This window comes from Oryctolagus cuniculus, chromosome 15 (genome assembly GCF_964237555.1).
Source record: "Oryctolagus cuniculus chromosome 15, mOryCun1.1, whole genome shotgun sequence".
NCBI lineage: Eukaryota > Metazoa > Chordata > Mammalia > Lagomorpha > Leporidae > Oryctolagus > Oryctolagus cuniculus.
In genome coordinates this window covers 3,597,585-3,612,308 of record NC_091446.1, presented here as the reverse complement: position 1 = coordinate 3,612,308, position 14,724 = coordinate 3,597,585, and the positions used below count along the sequence as shown (strand labels likewise).

General features: G+C 55.7%; 2 long non-coding RNA genes across 2 annotated transcripts; one reads left to right on the top strand and one right to left on the bottom strand.

The window, feature by feature from the left end:
* Positions 1 to 2,437: 2,437 nt before the first annotated feature.
* LOC138845461 (uncharacterized) lies at positions 2,438 to 13,503 on the bottom strand. Its single transcript, XR_011382743.1, has 2 exons — positions 8,721 to 13,503; positions 2,438 to 2,683 (listed from the first exon to the last, which is right to left on the bottom strand). It is a non-coding gene; the product is annotated as an uncharacterized lncRNA (long non-coding RNA).
* On the top strand, positions 8,697 to 14,067 carry LOC103352398 (uncharacterized). Its single transcript, XR_519868.3, has 3 exons — positions 8,697 to 9,078; positions 11,588 to 11,704; positions 13,856 to 14,067. It is a non-coding gene; the product is annotated as an uncharacterized lncRNA (long non-coding RNA).
* The last annotated feature ends 657 nt before the right edge of the window (positions 14,068 to 14,724 follow it).

Below are 14,724 nucleotides of genomic sequence, written 5' to 3'. Positions count from 1 at the left end.
GAGTCTTCCTTCGGTGGGGTCCGGTGTAGGGGCGAGCTGGCACGCAGGGAATTGGACCGTCACACCCTGTGATGATGTGTGAGAGAAGCGTCACGGGGGCTGCGTTAGATGGGGTGTCAGGGCAGGCCCCTGCCGGGGTGGAGAATCAGGCCGAGGCCAGGCGGCAGGTGCAGAGAAGAGGAGAAGCGGAGGGGCCAGGGCTGGGACAGGCACCTCTTGTAGCCGGATAAGCGGCTTGCAGGTGGGGTTGAGGTTCAGGGGCAACGGAAGCACAAGGCACTGCCTGCACACATTCTCCTAAGACCACAGCACGTTTCTGTCTTGACCTCCAAACGCCTGGGAGCTCCCCAGGTGAGGTGGGGGGAGGCAGCTTGACCGGGGGCACAGCCTGGACCTCGCCTGCCCGTGGTTTTCCAGTCGAGGTTCCGACATCTCACTGCTGGGGCGGAGGTCAAGCTGTAGACCATCTAGGGACCGCTTGCTTTCCGCACAGGCAGCTGCACAGGAATTCCGAGGGCTTCTATGAGAGAGGAAGTCTGGGGACTCGGTGTAGGTCAAGTCTTTGCTTGTCAACAATAGTGGATTGCGCCGGAGTCACGCAGGGCGTCTCTGTAGACGTGAACAAACCCGTTCCTCTTGCGGGGAAGTTTGCTTCCTGCCCTCTTCCTCCCACCAAGCCCTCGTGCTGAAAACGCAGCTCCGGGGCCTTTCGGTGACGGTGCCACCACGCCGCGGCCAGCCATGTTCCCGTGAGTCGTATCTGTCATCTCGTACAGCTTGGGGAAGACCCTGAAACAGGGCTTGCCCCGGCCATACAAAGGCAGGAGGCGCATTGCCAGTTCTTGTGAGCCCCTCCCTGAGCACCTGCTGGGATGTGCTCCCTGCCCGGGCTTCTGTGAGGAAATCTTAGCCATTTGTCGTGCTGGGCTGGGATAAGCCCCTCGATGAGCAGCTGCATCTAGTTTTATGGCAGTTATTTCCCCCATTCTTTCGGTCTCCATTTTGAGTTTTGATCTGTCACTGAGGTTAAGGGACACAGCAGGAGGTGTAAGGGTGCTGCTAAACTTCGGTGCACAGTTGGATGGTTTTTGTTTTTGTGTGTACCCTGCTCGACACAGAGGGTCTCCGCAGCCCCCGGAGATCACCCCCTTCCCTCTCCTTGTTCAGCCCATCTCTCCCCGCGGGAGCCACTCTCCTGAGATCTTTCATCCCTGTGGGCTCCTCTCGGTCCTGACTTGTGTATAAATAGACTCTCACAACCTGTTCTCCTCGTGCCCAGGCCCCTCCTCCACATCACAGCTAGCGTTCAGCTCTGTTGACACACACGTCATGGCTTGCTCTCTCTAATGTGTTTATTTGTCTCCCTGTTGATGGACATTTGATTGCTTCCAGCCAGAGGCCGCTGCAAACAGGACTTCTGGGAACAGCCTCTTGTGTGTCTTTCTTGGGCACATCCACTCATTGCTCCTGGACGTGCCTCGGCGTGGAGTTGTCAGGTCACAGGATGGTGTCTGCTTATTTTTAGTAGATCCTTCCAGAACTTTCCCGGCCTGGTCGCACGAATCCACACTTGCAGACGGCATGATATCAACTGCAGTTGCTCTCTGTCCTTGCCAGCACTTGGCTTTGTCTCCCGATTAATTGAATGCTGGTGTGTTTTGAGGTGCATTTGTTCTTCCAGGGAAACTGATAGGAATACGACAGTAAGTGCAGAGATAATACTGGGGGCCTTGCCTCTTCAGCCCTGGGTGTCAGGAACACCAGGCAGAGTTTAGCTATGGGGCCAGTCTGGAGGAGTTGGTGGGAGCTCAGAGCTCACTGCAGAGAGAGGCCCTCGCTGAGGTCGGACGGGGGAACAGGGAGTGTTCAGCACCACTTTAGAAACCCTAGTAAGACGCCAAATGAGGAAGACATTTCGACTCATCTGGGGTTATCACTTAGGGTGCCTGGAGGAGATGGATTGCACACTCAAGCTGCACAATTTGAGAAGGTAATAGAGGAACTCTTCACAAAGATGTGAGTGAGAAGTAGAGAAACCCACAGCTGGTGCATTGCTGCCTCTCAGTCTGGAGGCGCAGGGAGGGGGCAGTCACTGGACTTGGAAGGAGACACGGGTGAGGTGAGTCTCCCCAAGTAGAAAGTGAGGCCTTCGGTGGGGTCACAGCTGACCCTCGAGACCTGGCAAGGAAGGAGCTTGGACCAAACATGTCCCAGCTCCACTCTCCTTGCTCTGTTCCTCTCTGCTTTTCATGACCCCCCGGATGAGGACAAGTTGCCCATTCATGGGGACCAGTCTCAGGACAGAGCCTGGGTGCAGAGTGGGCAGGCCCCCAGTGCAGGAGAAAGGGACTCTGTACGCTGGGCTTCCATGGTGCTCATGGTTCCCATTAGATTTGCTGTGAAACTTTGTGGCCAACTAACACGGTAAGCCAAGTACATCAGACTACAGAGTATTTATTTTGTTGTCCAAAGACTTTGGAAAGTTGCTAGTTAATCTCTCACGGGAAGTCTCTCAGGACTAGAAAACCCCGTTGATCCATCCCTGGTGTCTCGAGTCAGCACTGGGCCGCGGGCTCTTTCCCCGCAGCGTGGGCTCCCTGCAGGTGGGCGCCGCTTCCTGCTTGTTTCTTGGTTCCGAGGACTTAGTGCAAGGCCTGGCCTAGTGCAGCTGCAGAGGAAGCGTCTGCGGAATAAAGACGGGAGAAAGGTCACTCAGTTCAACCAGTCTTGAGTGGATAAACACGTAACCAGTAAATGCCTGAAGGAAAACATGGTTTAAAGAACAAATTTTAATGAAAATACTAAGGTAGCTTACGTGGTTAGTTAGCAGATTACACAGTAGGTCTGTTAGGAGTCAACGGGGCTCGTGTGAGGTGTTGGAAGTTCAGGCAGGGTTCCTGCTCAGACAGTGTTTATGCCTTTTGCGATGGTTCTCGTGGCTCGATGGTTCAGGAATGTCTCTTCATTTGGCCAAGTGGGTCATGACACAATTTATTTGTGATGCTGGTTTTGTGTAGCATGGACCTTTTCTGATGGTGCCAGCCCCCATTGTCCCTTTGTGCAAGGGGACACAGTGCCGCAGCCAGCAGGGCCATTACGATTTGCCATTGTCACAATTTGAATTCTTACTTTGGCTCCATCTCTATGAGCTGCAACCAACACACACACTTCCCCAGCTTGGCTGCATTTGTCTCCCAACTGTCCTTTATCCTCTCTCTCCGGTAGCTCTACCTCAGGCCCTCTCTCCTCCAGGCAGATGCACCCACCCAAACGCTCAGCCAACATATTTAAGTGAAACCTGCACCCAGGGCTAACCCACGCCTCATATTCTATACCCCTGGCTTCAGTAATTAGCTTAGATACAGGCTCATGACAGCAGGTTCCTGACAGCGAGCAGGGTGCACCCACCAGACTGATCGAGGTGTTGGTAGAGGCCAGGCTGTCCTGGGTTGCAGGTGTGGTTTGAAGCTGACAGCACAGGGCCCTTGGGGGAAGTTGAGAACCAAGTCTCGGAGGAAGAGCGGAGCAGGTCATCGTGGTGGCATCACCTGAGCCCTGGGCTGGCCACGCAGGCACCCACACGGAGCTCCGCTCTGGTGGCCACTGCAGGCGACCACGTCAGGCATTTTCAGGATCCGTTCTATCTGTCACAAGAGGAGGTCTGCCTGTGGTAGTGTGCTTGGAGCTTGGACAATCGCTGACACTGCATTCTGTCCCATTTCTCAGTTCTAGGGTCCAAGTTCAACCCTGGTTATGGAACACGTGCTCCTCACCTGCCACCAGTGGCCTGGGCTCTGCCTCGGTGAAGGGGGCTGCCTTTTTGTCCACACTCGCACACCCAGTATTGTAGATCAGTGGTAACAATCCTGCGAAAGAGCTTTGCTGTTCCCCTGGTAAGAGGGCTGGAGCTATGGCTCCGTCACAAGGCCTCATCACCACCTGACGTGACCTGACCCCCCCTCGGGTTTAAATACCATGGCTTACACTGACCCTGAGGACAGATAAAGCCAGAACAGCACGTGGAGCTCAAGGTCAAACAGAGGGCGAGGCAGAGTGTGGTCCCATTGACCAAGCTCCGTGAGAACCAGAGAGAGCTGGACCAGTTCTCCCCAGCCATGCGGACGTCTGATCCATCAGCCCGTTCCCTCGCTGGAGAATGAGCAAGAATGACCTTGTCTATCTTGAAGGTTTGAGTGAGAGCTTTGAGGTTGAGTGTGATCGTACAAGTGCACACATGGGCGCAAGGAGCGAGCTGCTCCCAGCCAGCACAGCAGTGTGCAAGGGGACTGCCTCCCCGTGCTCCCATGTGGGGTGTGTGTGTGTGTGTGTGTGTGTGGTTTGTTATTTGTGTTATAGTTTCAGATTTTTTTCTCCCTCCTATTGCTGAGTTTGCTGGTGGGGGGGTGTTAAAATAGTTTCCATCTCAACCCCCCTACCCCGCCCCGCTCCAGAGGTCACTGGTATTGAGAACATGTTGATGAGACCCAGGCTTTCTGAGTGGGGAAGCCAGAGAGAGAGAGAGAGAGAGAGAGAGAGAGAGAGAGAGAGTCTTCCACCACAGGACCAAGGCCGGTGCTGGGCGCTGGCTGGGACTCCCAGTGCAGGCCTCTGTTGCTGTGGGGTTGGTGTTCCCACGGAGTGGACGCTGTCTTCTCGCTTCAGTGGGGAATGTCTGCCTGGCTTTCCACTCAGTGGGGCTGCAGATCCTGGTCATTTGTCTGAATCCTGGTCGTGCTGGTGAGATGCAAATGAAGCGGCCTTTGATGTGCTGGACGCACAGTGACCGCGTGTGACTTTCCTTCCGGGAGCCGAAGTCTTCCCAAACCGCAACACCAGGGAGATCTTAGGAGCGCTGGCGATGGCGCCCGGGCCCGACTGCCGCGTGCCGGGCCTCTCCCGGGGGCTGCCTTCATTTCCGAGCCAGACCGTCGGCAAGCAGCCTGCGAACTCCAGGAGAGAAGGAGCTGCTTTTTAAGCCGAGAGAAAAGTTAGGAAGTAATTAGCATGCGCTAATTAAGAATAACAATAATAACATTTTGCATTTGTGCTTGGGATGAGAGCTGAGTCGGGCCCTTTGCCAAACTTCTTCTCTGCGGCCGCCGTCTTTCAAGTTGTCCGTTCTGAGCGATGACAGCGACGGGCAGCGTTGAAACATGCAATTGCTGGCATTGTTTATGGAGAGGATTTTATAGCCTCACTTAGGCATCTAATTCCACCCAGCATCTGCTATTGATGTCATTGCTTTAAGTATTTAGGAAAGAGAGTTGAAAGTCGATGCAGAAAATAAAAATAGATATAATTCACAGCTCTGGAGGGCCAGAAGCCGTGCGCTTGGCCGGTCCACACCTCGAAGGCGCCATCTGCCAAGTATCCCGGGCGGTCACATCTGCTGTCGCCACCTGTGATCATTTTCTTCCTCTTTTGCACTAAATAATCAATTAGAAGATTCTGGGTTTTCCTCCCTTGCTCATTTATTACTGGCTCAAGACCTGGCTTCCAGTAGAGCCAGAGAGAGGATGTGGCGCCTTGTGCTTCTGGGGACGGGGCCGACGCGGGGGAGTCGTTAGCTGGGCTGGGGACAGACAGGCAGGGACAAAGTGCATGGATTTCTGCTTTGGAAACGATGTTTCAGAAGTAAAAACTCACAAAACTCAGTGCTGCTGAAGTTGTGGGGCTCTCGTTGGAGGGGTTAAATTGTCGCTGACTTGCTGGAGAGCCATTTGCCGTGTGCTAGGTTTCCTAGCTAAGGGAGTCGAGCTAAGAAAAGGACCCGTGCCTCCACACGGCGGAAGCTCAGACGTGGTGCGCTTATGCAAATGGGAAGCAAGACGGACACAAAAATTCCTTACAGCATTCGCCCTCTTCTCCATCAAGAAAGTCACTTTGCTATTCAGCGAACCACATTACAAGGGAGAGTTATGTGCTCCCCAAAAGCGAGGGGTACCGAGCTCCTAGTGGGACGATAATACTGACCCAAGGACAAAATTATGCACACTGTGACCTGGAGGCGTAGTTGTGTGGAGAAGAGAAGGATGGTGAAATCACAGATGATTTTTAATTTGCTCTCTACATCTCTCTCTGTATTTTCCAAAACTTCCACAAGGAACGTACATTGCATCCGTTTGTGTTGCGTGTGCATTAATATTTTAAATATGCATGAAGAAAGTAAAATGTTCCTGCTACCCTAGGACGTATACAAAAATACCAAGCCCTCTGTGTTATCTGCAGATCAGCCGTGTTGGTGGGGGCCGTATTGTCTTCAGCAAGAAAGAAGGAACCGTTCTGATAGTTCTTGCGGTCCCTGCTTGGTTCTCGTACGTAAGGCAGGTATGAATAGGGTCCAACATTGTTTGGTCTCGTGGTGTCTCAGTGGCACACAGCGTCACATGCCTGCCCGGTCAGGTTGTCGGGGGCGGGGGAGGGGAAGCGGTACTCAGCAGGGCCCTGGCATTAGACACTGGGCCTGGGGAGGACTGTGACTTGGGAGGCGCGGTGCTCTGGACTTTAGATTCTGAAAATGTGATCTGTGAACTGACAGCGTGAGCGTCTCCTGGAAGCTCGTTAGGAATGCTATTTAGAGAGAGCCCTCAATTAGAGCGATGACCTCAGCTGACTGGGAAGGGCATGCAAGACGCATTGGGCTCATTTTGTCACTTATTTTTTTAAGAACCAAAAAACGTGCAGACACACAGCTTTCCTCATTCTAAAGCACGCAGGGCCCCACGTAGACCCAGTGCCTGGGACTGCGGTCAGTAGGATCGCCTGCAGCTGGGCAGGTGCCTGAGGAGGACCGAGGGGGGATCTGGAGCCCTGGCGACAATGCCCGTGTTTGCCAGCACCCCGTTTGGGGGAGGAGAATTCGATGGAATTGGTGACTGATTTTTCTGTAAAGGCAGCAAATAAACTGAACTTAATGGTTGCTGTGTGATCTGAGCTCACACAGGGTCCTGAGGTGGAAGCCGGGGGAGGAGGGCTCCCTAGTGCCCGGGGGGGCTGCTGAACAAACTCAGGATCCCTGCTGGGAACCTGGGGGTCCCACAGACCAGGGCTGCAAAGGTGAACCCCACAAGGGGCAGCACCCTGACACCCTTTGGCAGCCTTGCTTGCCTTAGAGCGGTAAAAACGGCCATCTTTGTGTTTTTCTGGTTCTAAGAACAGCATAGACCAAACGTGTCCGATTCATTTTGCATGCCTTTCACTGGCAGTTGAGGGCAGTCCTCTAACTCGAGTTCTCTAAATAGCCTGGTCTTGCTGCCCACTCTGTGAAAACCACCTGTGCGTCCTGACGTGAGCGGGGCAGTTACAGACCCCAGTCCTCAGACTGGTCCCTTAGACGGAAACCAGAAAAACAGGAAAATAAGGAGACTTGAGAGTCTGACCACCCTCATTGGAGTCCATTTAGAGGACTGCCCTTCAGTTAACACTAAGGTCCGCATTCTTTCCTGCTATCAACATTGCTTTTCCTTTTATAATGATGACATTTTCCCTTTAATTTTCTTGGCCGTTTTTTTTCTTCTTGTTGACAGACCTGTGTGTGTGTGTGTGTGTGCGTGTGAATTAAGTACTCACCACTTGGCTGCTTTTTTGAGGTCTTTCTGAAGGACCAGAGCTGGGAGTTGGTGCAGGTCTGGTCCCGTCTCCCGCCGCGTGGGAGCAGACACGTTGCATATCTTGGGAAGCTGGGGATGTGCTAACCGCTGCCCTCTCCCTGGAAATGTATTGGCTTCTCCCTAGATTTTGTGAGCCCTGGTGCCCTCTCCAATTGGAACCCTAACCAAGCATCGTCTAAGTCAAGTGCTGGTCACATCCCAACATTGACCCTTCCTGGTGCGACGCTGCCCAGTGGGACACAGGTGGCACTGGCCCACTCACCACCCTGCAGAAGCCTGCAAGCCCCTGGGAGTGGGGTCCTGGTCAGTTCCTCTGGGGGGCTCCGACTCTCGGCTGCTCACTCACTTCCCTGGGCTGTTTCAGTGGTCGTGGTACCAACGTCCTACACACAGCCGTCGCCCTCTGCCATCTCTTCCTCCTCATCTCCACCCAGAGTCCTTGGGGTCTCCTTCCCCCTCAAGGGACTTGGCCAGGCCAGGTGCGTGAGTGACTGTGACACCTCCTCCCTGACCGTGATGCCCTGGCTGAGCAGAGCAGGACTTAGGGGCTCACTCCTCCAGGGTGGGGTGGCCCTTTGGTTAGCTGTTGTCCTCTGGGGACAACAGGGACCTGGCGCCCGGAGCCTGGGCACCTGCGGGCCAGGGCTGAACCCTCCCAGGCTCCCCAGGGAAGTCAAGTAGTCACGCGCCCTTTGGTCTTGCCTGTTGCTGACCAGGTGTGTGTGTGGCTGAGTCTGGCCCTAAACCCGATTGGATGTCCCCCTGCGTGAGTGAGTGACTCAGCCTGCACCCGGGCCAGGCTGTGTCCCTGCAGGCCTGGAGGGAGGGCGGGCCTGGCATTTAGCTTTTGGCGTCCGAGGCCAGAGCCGGCAGCAGCCTCACTGGCATCTGTTTGTGATGCCCACAGCTGTGCACAGACGTTTGCACAGGCACAACCTTCCATGTGGGAAATGCTCCTCACTCCTCAGTGTCCTTGTCACAGAGAATAATGTCACGCCACAGCACACTGCCCAGGGCGCCAGTGCTTGGCTCTGGGACAGACCCAGGGAGCCGCAGCTCGCAGCTGCTGCTGGCGCAGGGAGACGTGCAGGGCCCAGGCTCTCCCCGTACCTGCAGCCTGACTTCTTGCTGTCTCCCGTCCTCTGCTCCGGTGGGATTTTGTTTTCATTCCTCTCCGTCTCCGTTTCCCACTGTGCTCTGGCACAGACAGAAGCAGAGAAGCCCTGTAACTCGAATCACAATCACCTTGACATTTTGTTCCAGAATTAGAATGTTCCCGAGGCTTCTGCCGGAGAGAAAGACAACCCCCTGGGATGTGCTTTGCCAGGTGGCCTCGGCTGCGCCCAGGGACCTGTTCCATTTGGGGCTAGAGATGGATTCCGCAAGTGCCTACTGCGTCCCAGGCTTGGGGTTAGGTTCCGAGCAGAGGAATGAAGGCAGGCAGGGGAGACGTGTTAATAGGTTCCTGGTGAGCAGTTTGTAACTGTAAAAATGTTCTAGGAAGAGGGGGAGTGAGGCTGCTTGGCCCAGGGAGCTCAGACGGTCCCTGGGGACAGGACCAGGGAGCTCAGACGGTCCCTGGGGACAGGACTTGCCTAGCATGGGGCAGGCTGTGCTGCACTGACAGCCTCCCCGTGTCAGCGGCTTGACATGCTAAGGTCGTGTCTCCATCTGAGGATATGGCTGGTGGGGGCAGGACCCCCGCCCGCTGGGACTGGGCAGGGGGAAGGGAAGGAGGCAACACACAATGGTTCTTAGTGGCTGTTGCCTGGAGTGGGCACAAGTCACTTCCACACGCATGTATTGTCAAAGGAAGTCACATGGCCCGGTGACCTCACGTGAAAGCCTGGGGAAGCACAACCCCACCCTGTGTCCAGGAGGACAAGAAGCCTACTGAGTGCAGGGGCGGGGGTGTGCGTGCCGCGGGACAGCAGGAGTCGGGCCCAGCATGGCCGGGAGCGCTGAGTCCCTTGGGTAGGGAAAGGAGGGTCCCTGGAGGTGAGTTGAGTGGAGGTGCCTCCTTGTAGTCCAGGGCCACTGAATGCCTGGGGGCTGCTAGATACTGAGGGCCAGTGCACAAGAACCTCACGGAGGCAGCAGAGTGGACCGGAGAGATGGCTCCCCAGCAGCTGGGGGCTGCTCCAGGCAGAGCTGCCCGTGAATGGCCTTTTGTCGCCAGCCCTGTTGGGCTCGGAGCAGGTTCTGAGGACTGGACCCCCGCCCTCCGTGAGTGCTGTCTGGGAAGGTGCTGCAGCCATGAAGCAGGGGAAGGAGGGCTGCCCTTGAAGACCTGTCCTCCATTGGTGCTGTATTCAGCGCAAGGCTTTGAGTTCTTGACCACAGTCTAGTGACAGAGGCTGTGCTGGGTCCAGTGGGCTGGCCAACCTTTCAGCAGCTGATGATGGCAGACACTCATTTCCTGCCTGAGAGCAGTCCAGAGAGTGCCCTGTCCCTTGGCTGCAGTCTCAGACTGGGCGTGAGGGTCACAGCTCAGTGACCAGAGCTGTCGCTCCCCCATTCGCGGAGGAACGACATAGGACCCTGCGCTGTTCTTTTGTCTGCTCGGCCCTCCCCAGGTTTGCTCCTGGTCCTTCCTGGGTTGGCTGCCGACCCTCCACCTCCGTGGAGGGACGGTTCCCCCTGCCACTTTCCCCACTTCCGCAGGGGAGCAGCACACCGCCGGCCGGCTCGCTCGGGGGCTGCTCAGATGTTATCCGGATGTTCCCTTTAGATGTTCCTGGTGCATGTTGTCTCTCTCCTCCTTTATAGTCCTCTTCCACCAATCCCAACTCTGCTACCCACACGCCGAGTACGCTGCTCTCCTCCAATCAGGAGCAGGATCAGCTCCTGCAGGTTATTGGTCGAACTGGAGGCAGCTGTGTAGAAGTTGTTTACTCCTCTCCCAGCGCCATATTGTGGGAGAGCAGATGCATAGAATAAGTCTTAATTCCAGTAACTTAGTCTAGTCCGAATTGCTCCCCACACAGAGCCAAAGCACACAGGTGTACACACCAGGCCCACTGCTGTCCATGTCGGCTCATGCAGGTCCATGGTCACATGACCACGCCACAGTGCAAGAGGAGCTGGGAAGGGGAATCCATCCTGTGCCCAGAGAGGCTGTGCTTTCAGCCTACAGAAGCCGGGACTCTTAGCTTGAAAGGACTTAGTCAAGGCCGTGGGCCATTCTGGAACTCACTTCTTTCCTGATTATGCTGGAGAACAGTGCGGTAGGCCATTTGTTCCTGGGGAAGGAGTCAAAATGCTGGGAGAACATTGCCTGTGTCAGGACGGCCCAGCTCTCACTTGGGACCCGGTCGTGGCCTTGCTCGTGACGGTGCTGTTCCACGGGCAGAAGCTGTCACCTCCCAGCAGCAGACCCGCCCACTGGACGTCGGGAGTGACCCATGGCTTTCTGAGCAAGCCAGGGGCAGCATTTCCTGGCCCTTGTGGGCCTTCCTGCCAGTTCAGCAGATAAAGCAGGTGCAGTTTTCCTGAAATTCACGGGCACTCTAGGCCATGGCACACGCAGTGGGAGCTCCAGCCAGCATCTGTCTGGCTCCTTGACTGTGAATCCACTCCGTCAAGCGCAGGTCAGTAGCTGAGTGAGCACCCGGCTTTCTCACCTGTGTTCCAGAGAACAGGGGTCTCCCGAGTGACAGGCGCGACTGCATTTGTTGAGTCTAAGTTGGGTTTACGTAACAATATGTGTTGTATGAAGGAAACTTTTCCGAGTGGGAGTTTTGCTGCTGTGGCCATTGGAGTTCTACCATTCAGCTGCCTGCCCCACGCCTCCCAGCTGTGGCTACTGCGGAATGCTAACCATGGTAGCACCACCTGCTATCCCGTAGGTTCTAACTTGCCTTGTGTTTTCACAATTCCCTCGAATGTAATCACGCTAAGGTAAAAAGTGGTTAAACTGCCAATGGAGCTGGTCATGGACTTTAACAAGGTTCTTAGTGCCACGTTTGTTTGTACAGGTTCTTTGTAAAGAATGCACTTCCTGGGATTGGTTGGAGCTATGTCCTGTACATCTGGGCAGATGGCAATGAATGAAACAACTCTTTCCTAGCTGAGAAGTACTGGTGCTCTCGGAGGTGAGGAGCAGGCAGGGGGGCTGTGCGTGCACACCCAGGGCACGTGGCCATGCTGACCGGAGAAGGAGCAGACACGCTGCGGGCAGGTTGCCCAGCGCCTCGGCTGTTGGTGCTGGAGAGAGGCCGCAGAGCAGGACTCTCCCCAGCCACCAGGGCTCCTCAGTGGGCGGCCACTGCTGATTTTTGACTTCCTGTGGAGCCCAAGCTGCCTCCCAGCACTGCAGGTCCCTGTTCAGGAAGGGCACAGAGGGAAACTGTGCTCAGTCTGGGGGACCCAACAGGGCTGAACGAGGGCACTGCCTGCCAGGCATGAGCAGGACACGTGGTGTCCCAGGCTGGCAACACCAGGAGTGCTGCCGGTGTAGACCTCAGGTGCAGAGGAGACGCTTCCGCTGACCTCGAGGGGGCAATCAGAAGCCTGTGGGGGGAGGCAGCAGATGTCCAAACCGCCAGCGCACTGTCCCTGGCCCCTTTGACAAGAGTCCACTGGAAACTGAATCCAGATGGCCAAGGCAGGCACCAGGCTGGTCGGCCTCCAAGGTGTGCAAGGGGCGGGAGGGTGGAGCACAGACAGGCACTCACACCGTCCCTAGGGGTGGACCTCCCCTGGCCAGAGTCTTGCGCATGGCCAGGCTCGGTGCAGAATGGCCCGCCGAGGGGGAGACCAGACAGTCCCCAGAGAAGGCAGAGGTGGAGCGAGAGGAGGACCTGGTGTCTGACGGTCTGGTTCTAGTCCCAGGATAGTCACCGGCTGGCAGTGACCTGGGCGGTCACAGAATCCCAGTTTACTCCTGTTTACAGTGAGAATGATGGGGGTCACCCGCCCAAGTTCCTGTGGGGGCCAAGCAGGGTCAGCAGTGGAGGGAGAAGGGGCATCTCGGGCAGGGGAGCAGCGCAGGCAGTGGCGTGGCGGTGCGGGGCCAGCTGTGGCTGTGCGGAGGCAGAGGCGAGAAGGGGCAGGGCGCTGTCCTCATCTGAAGGCCCAGGAGCTTAGACTCTTCCAGGAGCGCTGGGAGCCCGGGGGCCCGAGGCGTGGCCACTGCAACTGTGGGAAGAGAGTGGCTGACCTTGGAATGGAGCGGAGCCCGGGCAAGGCCACCACCGTGAGAGGAGGCTCGGCGCCCAGGTTCTGGGTCCTCTGTCCTTACCGAGTGGGGTGCAGCAGGATTAACGGGCTGAACAGCTGGAGGGGACGTGCGATTGTCTCCGTTTCCGCCTCTCGTGTCGGCACAGCTCAGCTGTGTCCTCCGCAGAGCACTGGGGCAGGGCTGCACGGGGAAGGGTCTGCTTCCAGAAGCTCACGTTGGTTGGCAGCGTCCATGCCCGAGCAGCTGAAGCTGGGAGCCGGGCTGAGGGCTCCCCAGCTCCTGCTCACAGCGTGAGGTTTCCTTGTCCCAGGCTGATGGAGGGCAGGTCTCTGAGTGAGGCGGCTGCTAAGATCCTCTGTAAGGGAACCACACGCGACGCTGACCCTCTGCTGTTCTCCGCTGGGTAGAAGCCGGTCACGTGCCTCACCCACACTCCCGGGGGAGACGGGCAGTGCACGTGGGCGAGAACCCACGAGGGAGGCGGCCATGGGCGAGCGGTGTAGTCGCCTCCACAGAGCCCAGGACACACGAGTGAAAGGAGGCCCTTTTCAAAGAAGTAACTAAATCGTCAAGGTAAGCCTTCACACGTGTGCGCGTTTAAATGTTTCCCCTTAAAGAAAGGCAAATAAAGACTCCGGTCCTGTTGATATGGAGCATATTGCTTCTTTAAGCTGTGGCGTCAGAATCCAATTACGTTTCTAGAAGAAAAGAGCCATGGACAAATCCCACAAGTCTATTTGAGAAACCCCGGGGGAGTCCACAGTCACTTTGGAAACTGAAATTTTATTCCGAGGAAGTGGCTTTGATGAGAAATTATCTCAGTGAAAGGGAAGTTTTTATGTTGCAAAAATAATCTTTTCGATTTTCAGCCAAATGACGACAGGAAACACTGCTCAAGTAACTAGGAACACTCGCAGAGCTTATCCGAAGCCCTGGCCTTGGCCTTGATACATCGCAGTGTCTACAGTTCTCACGGTGCAGAATCACAGAAAGACCAGCATGTGCACTTCAAGACGGGGGAAAAGAACCACGGACGTGCTGATTTCCCAATTTATTCTTCCAGGTTTAACAAACTGTTTGAGAACCACTGTAGCCGCGACACCACGTGTACCAGGAGAGGAATCTGGAGAACGCGTCGACCTCTTGCTCGTAGTCTCAGAGCCGAATCTGATGCGCTCTTGTGTGTTTTTCTGTAACCAGACACTGTTGTGATTAACCCTGTAATTTTTTCAACTTCATCTGAACTTTTTAATAAACCTATTCATTATTTTCTCAGCTGCTTTTTCTATACATCTGCGAGTTGGCTGTTAAACACATTAATTATGGGAGATAAAAGATAAGAGAGGCAGCAGGTACCATCTCCTGTGCTCCACAGATGATTTAATTCTTTACATTTTCCCAACTTGTGCAGACACGGTGCCCTGCACAGGGGCCCTGAGGGGGTGGTCTCCAGGCATTCCGTGGAACCTTGAGGGTCGTCTGTCCCAGGAAGTCTGGGTGGCTGGGCTGCCCTTTTCAGCCCCTCCACTCTGGGGAAACCCAGACAAATGTTTGGCCAACTCGGCTCCCAGGGAGAGGGACACCCGTGCAGAGAGCATTTCCTGGTACGTAAGAGGGTGGTGTCCCCGACATTGTAGCCCCGGGCAAAGGGAGCCGTGGGAGAGTCATGGCTGGTCTCCCTGGAACTCCCTGCAGGCCTGGCTCCCTGGGGGTTGCCGTGTTCCTTCTGCTCTCGCTATTTTTTTTGGACAGGCAGAGTGGACAGTGAGAGAGAGAGACGGAGAGAAAGGTCTTCCTTTGCCGTTGGTTCACCCTCCAATGGCCGCCGCGCTGCAGCAGGCGCACCACGCTGATCCGAAGCCAGGAGCCAGGAGATTCTCCTGGTCTCCCATGAGGTGCAGGGCCCAAGCACTTGGGCCATCCTCCACTGCA